Genomic DNA, 14,571 nt, shown 5'->3' with positions numbered 1-14,571 from the left:
CTGAATGGCCAGCTCTCCTTCACCTCCTAGAAGACTTTGTTTAGAGGCCATCGTCCTGGAAGGAGACCCTTCAGCTTCGCCTCCCTCCTCCCCTGCCTCATTGTCTCTTTGATTTTCTCCATCAATAGTGTTCATCACCAGGTTTACAGAATGTTCTGCATCCGGAATCCCAATGTCCCAGGACTAGAAACTTTTTGTGGTACTTCTTTCTTTTGTTTATTAGTTTATTTTGATGTACCTCTAGTGCCGGATAATGTGTTGTAGCTGCTAGTGCTGGTCTCTGCCAAATTAACTAATGCATATTTATAATAACATGGCAGCTCTGAAGTCTGAGAAGGATATTGTTTCCACCAGCTAGCAGCCTTGAACTCCTAAATCTTCCTTCTTTTCAGTGCTAGGATGACATGCCTGGACAATCATGCCTAGTTGATATGCCCTGTCTACTTCATATGTGTGGGGATCAAACAGAGGACCTTGTGCCTTATAAGCAAGTAGTCTCCTAGCTATATTCAACCTCAGTCCATCCAGTATTTTTTTTAAGCCAAAGATTTTTGCTACACACAAAGAATCTAAGGGACTCCTTCAACTTTCATGCCAGAAATCTGCCCTAAAACAATTCTGGTTTTGTGCCTTTTTTCCCCCTAACAGTTTTCTTCAAAATAGACCTTTAAACCCCATGAATGTAGAAGAAAAGAAAACAGGGCACAAGCAGGAGTAACTTTGGAGATGCAGAGTGAGTCAGTGTCATAGACTTGGGCTCCCGAGTAACGCTGTTTAGTGTCTGCCACTCACTCACTGCCTTGTTGTTTTAAGCAGCTTACCTGATAATGCCACTTTCTCATTTTCTTATCTGTGACATCTATGTACAACTGTGTGGGTCACGTGGGAAAATGTAAGCAACTCCTTAGGAGACTCCTGTCAGTCAGTACTCAGATGATACGAGCTACTTTATCACCTCCCAGAGTGATAAGACTTTATTGCAGAAACAAGCCTCTAAGCTTAATGTCTGGAATGAAACAAATCTCTCACAGTAAAAACATTTGAGTAGTTTCCATGGGGACAAACACACCCAAGTACACAAAGACCTGACTGTGGCTTCTCTGGCCCCTGTCACTAGATACACAGTCCAAAATCCTCACTGTCCCCTTCTGGTCCGTGACGGAAACACAGGTCTGAAGTTCAAGAAGTCAACGTGGAGACAAATACCTGCGTCTTTACTAAAATAGGCGCCTGGTCAGGCGGAATGGGGAGGGGCAATGGGAAGATCTGTCTCCCCCACGCCCTGCGAGCTGGGATTGGCTGTGGAGATGGGCTTGAAGGGGAATCACCCCGAAGGTACATTGACTGATAGCCCATCTTCCCGCAGTGTGCTCCTTAGACGTGGCTGGACTGTGCAAACCGGACAGATGGGTGGATTGCTAACCATATTTTCATAACTCACAAAAATACTCCCACTATTTGATATGGTTCTTTTCAGTCTGTGTTGATTAAAAAGTATATATCATACAAAAGAGGGAAAACGCCTCTGAAGCCTGAAGTTGCACAGTTAATAGAAGCGTGATGAATTGCTGCTTAAGGGCAGTGGGGCAGCGTCCTCCTTCACTTCCGTTTCCCGACGCGCTGACGTGTGATTCTCTGCAGAGCAGTAGCATCTCCACGACACAGTATTTCATTGAAAGGATGCTGTAACGCCGATCAATCTACACACTTGCCACTGCGTGAGTACAGTGTCTGGAAGTTTTATGCTTGAAGAAATGGGCCTCTCGCAATAAAACACTATTCATGGGACACCTCATCATGTGGCCAATCAAAAGCGTCTAATATAAACACTAACAAAAAATAAACGCAGCTCGATCACACACAAATTTGCCCCAACTTGTTTATAAGATGGAGCACATGGAATGTTCCATATTCCCTTTATTGCTATGGGTTTATAGACTGATATTGAGCCTCGAAAAGCTTTCAGTAGCATACTCTCTTCCAGAGAGACTTTTAACAAGAAAACAAATGGTAATTTATTTTAAGAATAATAACATCATTGGGTGTGTTTGATTGAATTATTAAAAACAAGCCCATCTCAAGTTGCTTATATTTTTCAAAGCAACATTATCAGTATAAGGCTAAATTTTTTACTCTGTCTCTTGCCTAGTGTAGAACTTTCAAGCAGTTGTGTGATTGAACCCCTTCACGTTGTAGCCTCTTTAAGAGCACACAGTGTTTATAATCTTCCCAAGCTTACAGGGAGGGTTGGTGTTGTGTGAGTCTTTTCTCCAATGTCCCTGGCTTTGTCACTGTCTCTGTCCATGATCTACTTACTGCCCAGGCTTTGTCATTTATTAGGTGTGTGGCCTGGGGCCATAGTTTCCCCACCAGTTAGATGAGTCAGTTGGATAATCCTTGAGATTTCGCCCAACTATGAACTTTAGTATCTGTAGGAGCCCTTTAAACGACAACATATTCAGTAAAACACTGTAGAATGTTTCTTATTCAAGAAAGAAATTAGATGTGGATACCTATCTTGGCTGGTTACCCAATACTACTTCTATCTGTGTGTGTGTGTGTGTGTGTGTGTGTGTGTGAATTCCACATAGTATTGTTTTTGTGTGAATGATTGTGTGTGTGTTGTACGCATGCTTGCTTTTTCCCATCTATGGAGGTACAGGTATGTCCAGGTAATCATAAATGTCTTTTTGTGTATGTGTGTAGAGGCCAGAGTTTAAGGCCAGGTGTCTATTTCAGTTGCTCTACACATTGTTTAGTAAGGCGAGGCTCTTACTAAACATTGAGCTCACCTTCACATAACAGCTAACTTGCCATGGTGCCACCTGTCTCTGTCTTCTGAGCACTGCGATCTCAAGCTGGCTACCATGCTCTTCCGGTTTTCACTTAGATGCTAGGAACCCAATTCCAATCCTTGCTTGTACAGCAAACACTTTGTCCACTGAGCCATCTCTCTCTCTCTCTAGATCATAAAAGTTTTTAATTGATTTATTCATATTACATATCAATGGTTATCCCATTCCTCCCTCCCTCCCATTTTCCCCTTACTCCCCTCCCCATGACTGTGACTGAGGGGGACCTCCTCCCCCTGTATATGCTCAGTCCTAGTTATGTTCTTCATAAGTGTCTCATCTATCAAAAGACACAGGTGAATTGTGCTCTGTGCAGCTGCACACAGACACCTTGCATCCTTGCTGGCTCTGCCCATTTCCTAAAATTGAATCAAGTCCTCTTTGTCCACTCCCAATACACTGGGTCACTTCTAGTGTATATCAGAGCCCTCTAGTCTGCTGGCATTCGTCAGGATACTTGCCTGCCACACCTGTGTTGACTCTCTGCAGTTATTTGCATTGTGTGAGTTGCATGTTCTTTGCCCTGAATTCCACAATAGGCAGTAAGAAAGAACAGTATGATCTAAGTTACCATGTGGCACAGAATTTAATAGTAAGCAGGATGAAAACACTGGTCCAATGGATGGTGATATGGCACCTTATAAATGCCCAAGCATAGTAGACATCACTCAAGCGGTTATTTAGAGGAAAGGACTTTAGGGTCAATTTTTCCCATGATTTAGGGTCTGGTTTTCTATCTTCAGACCAATGATTTTTTTTTAACCTACAATGGTGATTTATACATTTATGTATACTAGGATATTAGGGGTTTCTAATTCTGACTGTATCTAAGAAAAAGAGTCAGAAATAGAGGACTAAAACAAACTTGCTAGTAACCAATTGTAGTTTCTTTGGCTGAGCACCATCAGGCAATATGCCATGATTTTTTGTTTTGTCTATTTAAGAGAGAAAGACAGAGAGAGAGAGAGACAGAGAGAAAGAAAGAGAGAGAGAGAGACAGAGAGAAACAGAGACAGAGACAGAGAGGGAGAGAGTATGAGATGACCAGAAAAGAGGGAAAAAACATGAACAAAATATATTACACACAAATAACAAAAATAAATTAACTATTAAAATTACAAAGGGAGCCAGTAGCTATTAAGTATCTAAGCAAAGAAAATAGCCCGAATCAAACCTCAGGCACTCTGTTTTCTCCCAGAAACCGTTCCCTTGGAGACAGGTAGATAAAGTCCCTTTACTCTTCACTCAGCTTACAGTTACACTCTCAACTTTTAACTGAAATCTGGCTAGGAAGCAGGAAAAACACTTTTAGACTAGCCTGATAGTTGAAGACACTAATGGAACAAATCCCATCAGACAGACTTGATTTCTTTCCCTGATAGGATTATAAGATTGGCAGAAATGGGAAACAACGTAGATGACATGTAATTTTTTATTTTTAACAAGTAATTGATACAATATTTTTCATGACATTTTCTTTTATAAAGAAATTCAAAATGGTTTAAGATCCGTCATGAACGATTGAGTTTGGAAGTACCTACACCATGGTAAACAAACAGAAATAGTGAAAGGTCTGTAAATGTCTTTCACAGGAAGTGAAAAACGTTAACATCTAAACTACAGAATATCTGATTAAGAATGGAGAGGGGACAAATCACAGATGATTTTGATAAACACTTTAAATACAACAAAAATAATATAACCCCTAGAGAGAAGAATTGGTGTATAAAATCAGACACAATTCATTAGATGAATTTATGAAGACACCAGACAAGTTAAAATGCAGAAACATATTGATCATGTGTCTTTAAAAAGTTTATGCATCATCATGTGTGTTTCTGAGTGTGTGTTCAGATGTGCAGGTCTGTGTGTGCACCTGTGTTTGGAGGCTGGAGCATCACCTCAAGTCTCATCTCCAGGAACACTGCTCACCTCCTTTGAGACAGGCTCTCTTGTTAGCCTGGAGCTCTAATAATTTGGCATGGTTTGTCTGTCCAATGAGCCTTGGGACCATCCTATCTCCCATTTCCCAGCACTAGGATTAAAACTGTGTGTCACCACACCTGGCATATTTATGTAGATTCTTACACCCACACCCAGGTCCTCACAATCGCTCTCAAGGCAAGGGCTTTATTGATTTAGTAATCTCCTTAGGCCAAGATTAGTTGTTTTCATTTGATGTTTTCCTAATGAGGAGTGTTTGGTTCCTCTTGCTAGATAACTATTGTAACCAAGTGCAGACAAACTCATCTTTACTTGACATGGCCTGGGCACCTGACTACAAAACTGTGGACCTTGCCTGTCAGAGATGTGACATCTTGAGTGCAGTGTCTGTTGATCTATCTTGATCAATTAGGTGTATAGAATCAGACATAATTCATTAGTTGGATTCAGGAAGACATCAGCCAATTTAAGATACAGGAACATATAGATTTGGCTGACTTATTTTCTGTCTCTCAAATAGAAAATGTATCTGAAGACTCATATTCTGTTATTAAAAAAATAAAATTACCATTGTAGATTTAGAAGTTTTCTTTGCAAAGTAGATAAAACCAAAAAATGTAAATAAAGGTAAAATCACTTTTAATAGGTTGATTACATTTGCACAACAAATGTTATTCAAGTGTCTCATTTACAAAATCATCTCCTTTTTTGGACTTAAAATATACTTCTTACTTTAACACATCTCTTTGTAACATGTATATATGATTTTGTGTGTGGGGTGTGTGTGTGTGTGTGTGTGTGTGTGTGTGTGTGTACACAATGGTATACAGGTATGTGTGCCTGGGAGTGTGAATGAAGTCCAGAAGAGGGCATCAGATCTGCCCTTCTATCACACTCCATCTATTTCTTTGGGTCACAATCTTTCCCTGCATCCAAGGCTCACACTTTCTAGGTTATGCTATAAACTAGGAAGCCCCACCGACCCTCTTGCCTCTATCTCCCTTGGACCTAAAGTTACGACTTGTGTGGGAACCTGAGTTATTTCACAGGTCTGGGATCCAAACTGTAGCCTTTATTATTGTTCAGCAAGTATTCTTACCACTGAGACATCCTGCCTGCCTCTAGTGCCTTAGCCTTAATCCATATTGCATCTAAAACAAATAACTTAACACTGGCATATTTCTCAATAATACCTTCCCTAAATAAGTTAATAAATAAGCAAGTCTTATGAATTGAAATCAGGAAGGATTCTGCGGCATTAAAACATTTGTAATAGAGCTTTTTTGTGTCATTTGTCCAAGACAAATTCTAGGAATTTTGTGTCTCAGAGTGCCATATTGATATGTCACTTCGTATAGATGGTCACATGTGGCTATGTTGAAAACATGCTGTACAGGAAGGAGACATATCTTCTGCTTTACCCTCACATATCATTACAGAGGTGACCCAAGGTATAAAGGTAACTTAGCCCCGGGAAGTCATTCAGGGACACAGTCCATTCTCTGTTGGGGCTCTGCTTTCTCCAGGATGATGGCTTTCTATCCAAAGATACGAGTGGTCACCTACCGGTATCCATTATGTGACAATCATAGCTGCTCAGTGGCCTCTGAGTTTCAGCCATATCTAGTCTGTCTTACATAGGGCTGAGACCTATCTTTCCCGGCAGCTGAGGCGGGTTTCCCACCGTGCACTCTCATACTACACACCAGCCTGCTGATTCTCCCTGCCTTAATCCTGCACTGGCAATTAGGAGCCCTCCCATCCTTGCTCGCACACGTCAGGCAGCATGCACAGGACCACTCTTGTGAATGCTGTGGCTCCTGCATCCTTTTTATCCTTTGTTAAAAAAAAATAATAATACCTTTCATTTCCATTCCTCTAGACTTGGTGCTTGTGTTTGAAGTCCTTTTCCTGTTAATGACCTCACAGTGGATGTTCCCTTTAATTGAAGACAGAACAACAAAGCCAAAGACATGGCCCTTCCTGCATCTCGTGCCTGTTAGTTTCTTATTAAAGCACCATGGGATGCACAAACAGCTGCTTTCAGGGAGCTTTTTAGTTCTACAAAGAAAATATAATGTTTAAAATCTATTAAGGACCATGGTAGACAAAACTAGCTGTTTTCTGAAATCCTCACTTCTGGTGTGATGCTAAAGAATAAGTATATATTTGGGGAAAATATTAATTAAAAAATATTCCCTTTTGTCTTTGTGATAAGATGGACTTAGTATAATCCTTACACTATGTCTGAGTGCCTTTGATCTCAACTACCACAATAGCTCAGGCACAAAAAGCAAATGTTTCCTTCTGAATGCCAGGTTAAGGCAGAAGTGAATTGGTAATTGGATTCTACCAAGGCAGAAGCTTAACCAACAGACTGACAATGGTTAGATAGTGAGGATCCTGCTGATAAAACCACAATCAGCATTTGCATGCACAGCTCTCTCAGCACTATACGATCAGCAACCACCTTCTATTTCTCTTTCTCCTCTCACTTCAGGGTGCTTTGTCCCTTCCTCAATAACACTAATAATATTTGCTTTTTTTTTTCTTTAACAACTGAGGGTGGATATAGACTTGATTTATCTTGAGGAAATCGTTCAGCATAGCATTTCTTCCAGTCTTCTTTGGGGATGCTCTTGTAGAGTATGGGCTCTATAGGACACTGTTCACCTGGGAGTTAGCAGCAAAGCATTTACTTTCTGGTAGTTATAGCTGTAATAAATTTTTTTCTTAATAAATTACAAATATGTAAAAGGAATGTCAAAATGGGTATCCAACATGACATCACAATACAGCATTACTGTTTAAATTGTGTTGGACAGAATTCATAGCTATCCAAGAAAGCATGCTGTGGACCATGGGCAGCAAGTTTTACCAATATTCAAGGCTTTGGCTGTCTACTCCCAAGTTCTCAGCCTCTGGGAGTATCAACCACTCCCAGGACCGTTGATTGGATTTAAAAGCTACTCCATGAGATGGAAGCCATGCCTGACGTTGCTCAGGTGGACAAGAACCTGAGACCGCAGACCTAGAAGAAAAACAAATACAGTTGTTATGCTAAAGGAAAACAATGACAAAATCATTCCTAAAGACTGTAATCATCGACCAGCGTCTCAGGTGGGCCATCATCAGAGAAGGTTCCTCCTACAAAAGATGGGAACTAATACAGAAACCCACAACTGAACAGTGTCCAAAGGGTGAAAGACCCTGGAACGCTTGGTTCTAAATGGTATGTCCTTAAAAACCCCTCCCTCCAGGACTCAGGGAACTATGTGGGAAAGGAGTGGAGAGATTGAGGAATGATCCATGATACCAAGGAAACAGCATCCTCCAAACACAACAGGACATATGTGTGTGTGTGAGTGTGTGCACGTGTATGCATGTGTGTATGCATGTATGTATGTGTGTATGTATGTATGTGTGTATGTATGTATGCATGTATGTATATTTTGTCTGTGTCTGTGTGTGCCTTTCTGGCTTCTTCGTTTCTCATTTTTGTTGTTGGCTGTTTGTTCAAATTTGTTTTAATCTTGGTTGGTGTGGGTTTTGTTGTCGTGTTTTTTTCTTAATTCGCCTGTTGGTTTTCTTTAAGTCTTGAACTTGGAATGGTAGGGAGGAAAGGAGGATCTAGGAAGATATAAGAGAGGAAAAACCAAAATTATAATATACTGTATAACTTTTTTCAGCTGAAAAAAACAAGATTGCCATGTGAAAACCCACATCAAGTTCCAAGTAGTGAGGCAACTTTTTCAATGTGGAGGTATGGATCAGAGAGAGCCAGGTCTGATGATGAGTCTGTGAGTCAGAGTATTCAAAAGCCATGGTTATTGCTTGGGGCTATTTATTTGAAAATAGATTTTAAAAAATATATAAAATATATTCTGAATACAGTTTCCCCTTCTCCTACTCTTAGTTCTTCTCCACTTTCCCTCCAATCCCTACCCACATCCTGTCTGTCTCTCCTTAGAAAATAAACAGGCATCTAAGTGCTAATAATAAAGTTTAAAAAAATACTATAAACTAAATAAAAACCAAAGAAATTAAAAAAAAACAAAGCAACCTAAAAAAAAAAAAGGCAAAGAAAAGGCACAAAAATGTATAGACACAGGCACATACACATTGCCATATATAGGAATCCCATAGAAACACAGAACTGGAAGCCGTAAAGATTACTCAAAAGCCTTTAAGTTTGTTTGTTTGTTTGTTTGTTTAAAGCCCTAACAATATTATTACACAGAAAGCGTCTAAATGTGCCATTGAGTTCCTTTAGTGTTGGCTGTCTCCTACTGTAGGGCATGGGGCCTACCCTTAAGAATGGTTTGTTTCCTTAGTGACACTCCCTTGGAGAAAACTAAATTTTCCTTTGCAAGTGGTTATCAGTTGGAGATAGCTATTTCTGGGCTAGAGACAGGAGACAGGATCCCATATAGTACAGCCCTATGCAGGGCCTGTGCATGCTGCCACAGTCTGTGAGTTCATAAGAATGCCAGCCCTGTTGTTTCTAGAAGGCCTTGGCTCCTTGGTGACCTTCATCACCTCTGGCACTTACACTCCCCTCTGCCTGAGGGGAGGGGTTTGATGGACGTATCTATCTTACGGCGGAGTGTTCCAAGGGCTCTCACTTTCTGCATGCTGCCTGTCTGTGGATCTCTATATTTTTTTTTCCCATTTGCTGCAGGAGGAAGCTTCTCTAATGATGACTGAACAAGGCATAGATCTATGGGTAAAGCAGAATGCCCTCAGGAGTCATTTTACCGCTGTGCTGCTTTAAACATGAACGGTAAGGTTTAGCAGAGCAGTAGTAGAGCAGTAGCTGGTTTTCCCCAGGTCCCTGGTTGATATTCCCCTAGGTCCCCATTCTTGGCCATCCAAGCAGCATAGGGTATGAGTTACATCTCACGGAGTTTGCCTTAACTCAAATCAAAGATTGGTTGATGACTCCCACAAGACTTGTGCCACTATTGCACCAGCATGTCTTGCAGGCAGATGCTACTGTAGATCAAGAGGTTTTTAACTGGGATGATTTGACTTTTCACCTTTGGTAGCATGTGGAATATCTTCCAGTACCATGAAGACTAGCCCATAGGGTGTAGGCTCTAGGTAGGCACCAGTTCAACGTCTCTGCGTTCAGAGAGCTGTATAGGTGTTGTCTTCAGCAATGTGGCCTTACCGCCAGTTTGAGGAGAGCCACCAAAAGACTTGGCAATAGCTTGGGTTGTTTGGAGGTTCCCATAACAACTGGATTATGTGTAATCCATTCTGGTACTAGAAGTGTCACTTGGTGACAAGAGATGCCCAGTTAGGACTCTGTCTTCTCTGTTATTTGGTGACTTTAGTTAATTCACCTTTATATTGTAAAGTTTATAGAAAGGTTCTACTGAGTTAAGCTTTTACACCACACATCAAATCACCTTAATTTTAACTGCCCCTCCCTACACTCCCTCCCTCACTCCATTCTTCTTTCCTCCTCCCTGTTTGATCCTCCCATTCCAGGGCCCTCCAATTGCCCATCCATAACTACCTATTCTATTTCCTCTTCATAGGAAGATGCATGCCTCTCCCCTAGACCAATACTCTAGACCTAACCTCTGTGATTATAGGTATTGTAGCATGCTTATCAATGACTTAGCTGATAACCACATACACATACACACACTCCATATCCGTCTTTCTGAAGCTGAGTTACCTCAGTTGGTGGGGAGGCGTGTGTGATTTTTTTTTTCTAGTTCATCCACTTAGCTGTGAATTTCATCTATTTGAAGGCTGAGTAATATTCCATTATGAATGCACCATAATTTATTTATTCATTCCTTGACAGAAATCCAGTTTGTTTCTAGTTTCTGGCTCTTATGAACAGAGCAGCAATGAAAGTGGACGCGCAAGTGTCTCTGAGTGGTAAAACTGGATCTTGAGGGTAGATCAGTTCACACCTCCCCAAGGAACCACCACACTGACTTGCATAGTGACTCTACAAGTTTGCACTCTCACCAGCAATGGATGAGTGTTCCCCTTCTTTCACATCCTTCAGGGCGTGAGCTGTCACTTGTTTTATTGGGCTTAGCCATTGGGACAGGTTAAAGATGAAATCTCTAATTAGTTTGATTTGCAGGTCCTGGTAACTACAGCTGTTCAACAGCTCCTTAAGTGCTTCTCAAAGATCTGAGTTTCCTCTTCTGAAAATTCTTCCTTTTGATCTGTGACCCATTTGTCTAGGCCCTTCTGGCTCTTAGAGTCTCAGTTGATATTGAGTGGTGATATTCTATTGCAAGTGGCTATCAGTGGGAGATAGATAGTTTTTGGGCTAGAGATTGGGGTGTACTTCCCTTTTCTCCTCAGCCCTGGGATTCCATATAGTACAGCCCTATGCAGGCCCTGTGTAGGTGATATTCTGGGTGATATTCTAATAGGTTGGCGTGTACATGTTACTTGAGGCTTTTTGAATTCCTTATTTGCTTTGTGCAATTAGTATTTTGATGATTATGTGTCATGCAGAATTTCTTGTCCAGTCTATTTGGTGCTCTGTGTGTGTCTTGTACTTGATACCTATCTCTTCCTTTAAGTTGGGAAATTTTTCTTCTATGATTTTGTTGAAAATACATTCTGTGCCTTTGATCTGTGTTTCTTCTCTTTCATGTACTCCTCTTTTTTTTATAGTGTTTTCATAGTGTTTCTGAGTGTTTTATGGTTGAATGGTTTTAGACTTAACATTCCCTTTAGTTGAGGTGTCCATGCCTTCTTTCGTGTCTTCAATGATGGATGCTCTCTCTTCCATCTCTTGTATTCTGTTGGTCAGGTATCCTCTGAATTTCCTGTTCAAGTTCCTAGACTTTTCATTTTCAGTTACCCCCAGTGTGGATATTTTTTTGTTTTTTTAATTTTTAAATTTAAATTTATTATGATTTATTCAGATTACATCCTGAATGTTATCCCCTCACTTGTATTTTCCTGTTCCTACCCTCCCTGCCTCTTTATCCTTATTCCCCTCCCCTAGGATTTTCTTTATTGATTTTATTTCCACTTGCATATCTTGAACTGTTTTCTTAACTTTATTCCACTGTTTGTATTTTTTAAGATTTCTTTAATGATTTCTTTCATTTCCTCTTTAAGGACCTCTATCATATCCATAAAGGCTCATTTAAGGTCCTTGACTTCTCCTTCAGGTATATTGCATTTCTCAGGGCTCACTGAATTAAGGTTGCTGGACTTTAGTGGAAACATATTGTCCTAGTCACTATTAATTTTGTTTTCACAGCTGCATCTAGGCATTAGGGTTGGGGATGGTTGTAATTCTAGGTGCTAATGTCTGGTTTTGTCCTTGTCAGGTAGGTGTTCCTTTCTTGGTTTCTGCTGCCACCATAGCAACGTGCAGTGGCAGTAGGTTTCCTGGTAGGGAATGCTTCCGGGATCCTAATAGATGGGAATCCTAGGAGTTCTGGTTAGGTTGTGGTATTTGGTATTGGAAGCTGACAGGGATGCAGATGAACTAGAAGCAGCAGGTGGAACTGAAAGGATGCAGTGGAGGGAGGACACAACCAGTATCTGCTTAGGCTCCTGGAAATGGGGATTGGTGTGTGTGTGTGTGTGTGTGTGTGTGTGCGTGTGCGTGTGCGTGTGCGTGTGCGTGTGCGTGTGCGTGTGCGTGTGTGTGTGTGAAGATCACCTCCCTGTTTCTTCAGCCTATCTGCTTCACTGGCAAGTATGGAGAGCTGGTTCCCAGGAAATGCCTGAGGGAGTTGGCAACTATGGAAAAGGGATGGGGAGGTGAGGGAGACTGTGGTAAGAGGTCTTCATGATGTGCTGGAGATGGGAGCTGAGAGGAAGAGTTTGGTTGCTAGTTGTGTAGTTTAGCTGGTTCTCAATCTTGATTGACAGAGTTAGATTAAATAGGCCTTTCCTCATTGCCTAAATTACTTTCTATAACACACCTGATTTTAATCATATGTACATTCAATTATGTCATAATGTGGTAAATATGATTCTCCCTACAATTAATTCCATTATGGGGACATGGTAGGTCTTATTGTGCCTGTACCTCAAACCAGTCCAGGCTAGCCTGGCCCATTGCCCTTAGTTCCTAGTCTGTATTTCAGGATGTGCTTGAGTGAAATTAGAGCTTTATCAAGTGGTTGGTGAGCAGAGAGACTTATTTCCATTCTTTAAAGCAGGTGTACATGCAGGTGGAAGGTCCAGGGTTGTCAAGAAGTTGCTAGGTGCATTGTGCAGAATGGGGTGTATACAGAGCACAAGCAAAGTGGGTCCCAGATTGATAAGCTATTCTGCATGCTTGCCTGCTTCAGAGACACACTTGTGACTTAAAGCAAGTCTAGAATAACATTATGATTGTCAGCAAGGCCCAGACTCAAAGTTGTACCTCAGGAATAGAATTCTCCTTTCCTTTCCTTTCCCTTAAATTGCCAGTTCCATTTTGCAAATATCTGGGAAGTTAAAGAGAAGAGTCTCTTCTGGAAGGGGAGGGAACAACTGTGATAGGGTTCAGAATTTTCACAGAAATGCCCATAGCATGGTAGAACATCATGAAGGCAAACACTCTACTTAGAGCAGAGCGGGCAGTTTCTATGGCTACACAGAATGCATGCATTTATAGTAAAGGCTAGAGTAGCAATGCTACCCAAAATGTTGAAAACCACATTTGGGGATGTTTGCTCACTCTGTGACCCCAAATAACAAAATTCCTAGAGGCAAACATAGGAGATGTTTTATTTAAGCTTCAAATTTCACCTTATTCTTAGCTATGTTTGGTGCTACAGGCCTGTAATCCCATATACTCAGGAGGCTGAGGCCTGAGAATCACAAATTCACAGTCATCCTAGGTGGCTTGGTGGGGCCTAAACAGCACTGGGGATGTAGTTCATGAGTACAGCACATAACTAACGTGTGTGAAGCCCCGGGGCCAGTCCTCAGTGTAGCAGTAATGTAAGTAAAATAAATTTACATTGTCTTCAACATTCTTAGACTATAAAACAAGTGACAACTGCATATTTATTCCTCTTAAAAAGAAGATATTAATAAAACTTGTAATCAATTAAAGCATGGGCTATCAGTAAACAAAGCCAATCATAAGATCAATTTAACTCGATCGTTCTCACTGTTCCTGCAGGCCCCTCAGTCCGCAAGCACAATAGTGCATCTTCAGCCCACTGCTGCTATCTTTGTCTAGATTAAGCAATTTTCACTGTAGGAAGTAATTCGGACCTTGAATTCATGATCTACTCCCCCTGGTCTCCTGCGTAGACTCTGTTCTCTCAGTTCCCTTAAGGTTCATGCGTTACATTCTTCATTCCTCACCATGTGTTCCAATGCATGCCTGGTTTATGTTTATGTTCACCACACATGGAAGAACAGGGTTGGAGACACAATATGCACAGGGCTAGATACATGAAGAGTGATACAGAGCCGCACATGAAACACACCACTCACACATCAAGCTACGATATAGATGAGGCAGCCCCTACTGCATCCACGTGTGAGCCTCAGAGCCTGCAGATCACAGCCCGTGAGTCACTAATCAGAACGTACCTAGGGCAAAACAGGAGCTGATGCAAATCCCCATGGTCCTGTAAAGCTGAGATGTCTCTGCAGGAATCTGATACCTAAAACCAATACAGAGACAGAAGCGTGGCTTCACTGAGTCTTTAGCAAGGACACTCTCGCCCTTCCCTGAATACAGCAGCCCAGATGCCAGAAGATGCTACATAGGGATACTGGATTTCTGTGTTTTGAAAAATAGATTCTTTGGAAGAGTGCTCTTGTG

The sequence above is a fragment of the Acomys minous genome (assembly GCF_964271855.1).
Source record: "Acomys minous genome assembly, chromosome: 5".
NCBI classification, from domain to species: Eukaryota; Metazoa; Chordata; class Mammalia; order Rodentia; family Muridae; genus Acomys; species Acomys minous.
The sequence above is the reverse complement of the archived record's forward strand: the minus strand, read 5'-3'. Positions refer to the sequence as shown.